Source organism: Tyto alba, unplaced genomic scaffold (assembly GCF_018691265.1).
Source record: "Tyto alba isolate M040663 unplaced genomic scaffold, T.alba_DEE_v4.0 Super-Scaffold_46, whole genome shotgun sequence".
Classification (NCBI taxonomy): Eukaryota; Metazoa; Chordata; class Aves; order Strigiformes; family Tytonidae; genus Tyto; species Tyto alba.
In genome coordinates this window covers 1010890-1016451 of record NW_024881322.1, presented here as the reverse complement: position 1 = coordinate 1016451, position 5562 = coordinate 1010890, and positions in this window count along the sequence as shown.

Here is a 5562-nt window from a genome sequence, read left to right as displayed (position 1 = left end):
TCTGTCACGTAAAAAGGAGTAGAACCAAGTCAAGAAGAATTGAGTTAAAGGAGAATAACTGAAAAGGGAATCTCCACTACCCACTGAAGCTCAGTTACTTATTCATATCTCTTCACTGCTAACGGTGTGCAAACTCCTTTTGCCCTGGGAAATCTGTGTAGGCTCCAGGCAAGACCCGTATGGACCCAAGGAATGAAAAATAAAAATATTTTCTGGGAAGCTGGCACACTGGATTACATAACCTCATGTAAGGAGTCTGAAAAATAAGCTATGGAGAAGACAGTCTCTGTCACATGCAAAGCTAGAGGAGAGGAGATTCGTTACAGAGAGAGTGCACACAGGGAGAAAAAGTGGTGCTACATTAAAGAGAATAGCTGGGGCAAACCCAAAGGTCTGGTGACTTTCAGCAAAAATACCAGCTTTCTAACACTGTAGAGAGACACAAAGGAGGTCCCATGCAAGTATTTGCTTCTCAAGTCATCCTCCCACTCTCCTTTTGTGCACAGGCACAAAAATGCATCAGAATGCTGTAATACATTAAAGCATTAGTTTTATATATGTGTGTGTGTGTGTGTGTGATTTTTTTTTTTCATGGAAAAATGTTACATTTCATGTTTGTGCAAAGTTTGTAGTTAGCTCTGCTGCATTATGCCACCTCTGCATGTCACTTTAAGGCAAAATGACAAAGCAAGTTTTCGTCAAGGTTACAAGATACTTGTGCGGTTGGACCACTCTACTCATCAGTGCTGACACGCTCCTATTCAAGCTGGAATCATACAGGGAAATTAAGTATAAACAAGAAGAAAAGTGTGAAGGAATCTTCCTTATCGTAATACACAACTATAACTATAAATAATATATTTCTATCCCAAATGAATATATACTTTACAATACAAAATAGCATATAGTTGTGGATTTTTTAAGTAAAGTTCCCTTTGGTTAGAACTATTTTATAAAACCTAAAATCCATGTGTTACTCTGTGCTGCAGTTGCGGTAAATCTGCTGCGTATTCAACAGGGAAAACTCGTGTATTGCACAGCTGGTGCAATAGAGTTGGCGTTGCAAGTTCTAAAATGCCTAAATGATTAGGAGATTATATGCTAAACCAGAAATTTCCTTATATTCCTTTTACCTTATATCCCAGTTCCCTTCTATCTTAGGTCAGAAGTTTATCAGGATTAGACAATTATCCGTGAAAACCTAGGAAGTGCTGTCCCAAGGAGAGGAGGGAGCCGTGCCAGAAGGCCCACGTAGAGGACAGGCTGGCTGTCCCGAAATCTCTGCGGGAGACAGGCTCGCTGCAGCATCGCTGAACGTGCACAAGGTCTGTGCCCGCGCACCTGGGGTGGGCAAAGGAAACGCAGCCCAAACCAACCCTCTGTCTGATCCTGTGGCAGGAGAGAAGGAAGCAAAGTCAAGTCATTGGCAGCCCGGTTTCTTAGGGGTGCAATGGGGACCGGACAAACCAACCCAGGCGAGGCAGCTTCCCAGCCCCACGTCGCTCCCAGCTCCGAGGGGACTCGGCACGTCTTAGCACATCATCTGAGCTGCAGCCTGAACAGCACCACCACCCAGAAAGGAGGAGCAGCCTTCACCGAATACCTCGAGACTTTACCACTTTTTCACCTTAAAAATATGCTTCTGAAGCTTGCCAGACAATTCATTACCTCCTGCTTCAATCCTCTGTTTCAGAGGATGAACTGGAGCCAGGAAATAATAGTCATGAAGATTAAAATGAGTTGAGGCTTTAAGGTCTAAATAACAATAGGGAATTGTATTTATATTAATATTTCCCATTCAAGAGCTGGAGGACCTTCTTTGCAGTGATCTTCTGCAGCATGTTGTTCACGTGTTATTTAAAACCAGTTTGATCTACTAGTCATTTCAAAGACAGAATTCCCCAAAATACTTTGACATTTTGTTACTGTTTTGCCTTTCTAATGATGCACCATGTACACACATGAAGATTCTTGCTCTCCTCCAAAAATATTCTTCTAAGTATTTCTGGCAGATAAATTGCATGCACCGAAACCTCAGCATGAACAGACTTTACATTCCCTCTTCTTTTTTTGCTTGATAAAGACTTTGGTAGGTCAAAGTCCTACTTTAATATTATAGAGCCATAATAAGGTTATAATAAGAGAATGGTGCAAAAAAAATATTATATGTCAAACAGAAATGAATAGTCTGCTGTATCAAATATAGCCCGATTTAAAGAGATTTGAATACATACCCCAATAACAAAACCAGAATTAGGCTTTACTGGTTCTATGCTGAAGATATTTTAATGCTTTAGAATAACCAATGAAATATATCTAAAAGACAAAAAAAAAAAAAAAGACCCTGCACACAACTTATCCTTTCTATTTTGTTGAAAGAGATAGGTTATTTATTTGGACAAAAGGATTAGCAATTTATTTTCTCCAGGCAGGACTCCTGTGGACAACACTGTTGACCATTCATGCTGTCTTTGCCCATGAGGATCTTCAGCTTCCCCTGAAGTCAGCGGGGGTCTGTCAACGTGGGTGTTTGTGCATTAAGTCTCCCTACCAGTCAGTGCCTCCTGGAAAAAAAGAGGAATAAGTGAGAGGGGCCAGGGTCAGCACTCAGGCAGACTGCATTGCCTGGGTACTCTTGCCAAGGTGCCATCCCACAGCTTCCAGGACGCGATGTCAGCTCTCTACGGGTGGCTCTGGCAGCGCAAACGAGCGGTGTTTTCCGGTGTGTACATCCTTAAAACCGTGTCGGAACGTAGAGGAGAGTCCAAGAGGCTAGAAGAAGCAAGAGGAAGATTTAGAAAGTGCCACACAAAACCACTGAAAAATAAAGAAACGCACCCCTTGCAAATGTCTTTGGGCTAACATGAGTGCCCTGGGACACAGTCCTGCTCAGAACAGAAACACTTATGTTGCTGCCGACCGTACCCCTTCCCCATCCATTTGTCAGACAGCAGGCTTGGTCACTGCTCAGAGCTCATTCTCTGAAGAGCACATTCTCTACAGGATTATTTCAGCCCCCCAAACTCGCTGTAGTGTCAGAAATTATGGTAGTTCCACGTATTTATGATCTCCAGCTTTATGGCAACCTCAGTAAAGTCATTGCACTGATATGTGAACATGTCACTTTATAATTACTCTAATTCTATTTTAGAAATTAAAGTTCCTCATTATGCACTAATCAGACTTCTAATCCCTCAGTGCTCCTTTCTCTCCCCTCCTTAGGGAAGCCATAGAGACTTATCAAATATGCCACCTTCTTTTTTTAATGTGCTCATAAGGAAATCATCAGATAAGAGACACTCTGGCATCAGAAAAAAATGATTAAGCTATTTACAGTGAATATATCCACAAATGAAGATACTATTAATTTGATAAAATCTATATTAAAATGATCTATTTTTGAATAACAAAGCCTCCTTCTCAATTATTTTAAAATCTAGGCATTATGCATTAACTATAAAAGTTACACTCACATTACTTCCTTGGCATTTAATAAATAGAAAGCAAAATTCTTATTTCCTGATTAACATAAGAACAGCCATGATGGGTAGAATCAAAGGTATCCTCTCTATGGCACTGAAAAATGTATGGTCCCAGATGTACCACCCAGCTTCTGGCTATCAGTAGCTCAGGAGCCTGGTAAGCTGTGAGCTTTATCAAGCCTTATAAGCCACAGATGACTTAAAAAAGAAAAAAAAAAAAAAAATACAGTCACATCAGCCCTGGTTACCCATCCATATTAACTACAGTCTGTAGCCAGAAATACATGTTTGTATTGAGGCACATAAAACCTAAATTGAGGCAACTGGTAGCTGGTAACATCTGGCTCATCTATCCAAGATTCAGGAAAAAAAATGAATATATGTACAAGTCCATCTCTTCTGTAATCTCCAGGTTATTATAATGTTGAGAGAAGCACGTGCCAAAATGCTGTCCTGAAAAGGGATGTCATTCAAAACAAACCCCCCAAATTATTTTTCCTCTATGAATAAAATATGGTTTTCTATTTTTTTTCTTCTTTTTTTTTTTTTTTTTTCTTTTTATTCTTTACATTCAGGTAAATATAGTAAAAATATCTTCAGATATTTGTAGCAATGGGTCTCCAAATTACTGGTGAAAAAGGAATCCTTCTTTGGATTTGTAGCTTTCTTTCTTTCATTGGACAACAATTACTTGTCCCTGCACCCTCTGAAGGGTGAACAGAAGTGGAAACATGTCCACTATTGTTTACTGACTCTGTTCCAGAGATATTGTTTCCTGTTGCTTCTAATCTTTTCTCCTTTTCTTTCTCTTCATCTATGGAAGTTTCTCATGTTGCTAAGCTTGCTTGCTTTTCTGAATGTCTTTTATTTTAGAGAAATCCTTTCTTAGATACAGCAGTAGAACAGTACATGTTCTAAGTGAGGCTATTAGTGACATGCCCGATTTACAAGATAGCTTTCTCATATTTTCACTACTATCTCTCATCTTATTCCTCTTAATCGTCCAACTATTTTAACTTCCTTGTGTCTATTTATTCATTTCTTTGCTTTTGCTACTGCTGAAAAATATCGAGCAAGGATGTTTTTTCTGAACTGTTCAGTATTGCACCAGGGCCTTTGTATCAGCCTTTGTAGATAATCTAGTGACCACTACTGGCTTTCTTGTTATCCTTCCTAAAGTGTCTACCTCAAACAGATGAAGATTTTTTTCCCACATGAACAAAGATCATATTTCTAGCTTTCAGAAGACAGTACATTTTAAAGTTGCCACAAATCAAATATCAAATATAATTCATCCTATATTTCAGACCAGTGTAATTTCTGGAGTATGTAAGTTTGGAGAGGGAAGATAAGAAGAAACTTTTCTTACTATTATTTATGGAATTATGTTTCCTGACCTCATCCCATTTTTGCTGGGTAAGAAATTCATAATACCTTAATTTACACATTTTATAACTCTTTATCAAGTCACTTTCTCCATAGGTATGCAGCAAACATAGTTGTGCAGAAAGTCCTCTCAGACCCACAAAGCAGAGCATATTCCTCATATGAACTGCTGTCAATGCCACCGAAAGGTACTGAGAAGTTAGAAAGCCCTTTAAATTTTTCTTTTTCTGGGACTTCCTGCTGCTCTATGCTAGGACCACACAAATTTTACCTTTTCTGCGCGGAATGACAAAACCAGTATGCCTGGATTGAAACAATACAAATCTCTTCAGGGCAAAATAATTACCTCAGCCTCCCCCATGGACCCTATTCAAGATGGCAAAGCCTCAGTATTACGCAGTCCTGGTAAGAGAGCCAGGGATGGTTTGGGTTAACTTCATCCTCTGACGGTCCAAGGATTGACTTTCAGATAGGATTGTATAGCACTCAGTAAATATGTAATGTAGCAGTGTTCTAGTCACTCACCATCTGCCATTAAGAATGCAGCTATTTGTCTGAATTGATCTGAAAAATAAAAGTGTAGTTCCCAGCATCCACGTAAGTCCAAGATCTCTAACTCAACATGCCTTTAGTATTGGGTGACAAAAATTACTGACTAGCCAAGAGGCAGGTCTCTTCCAGCTCATATTAGCCA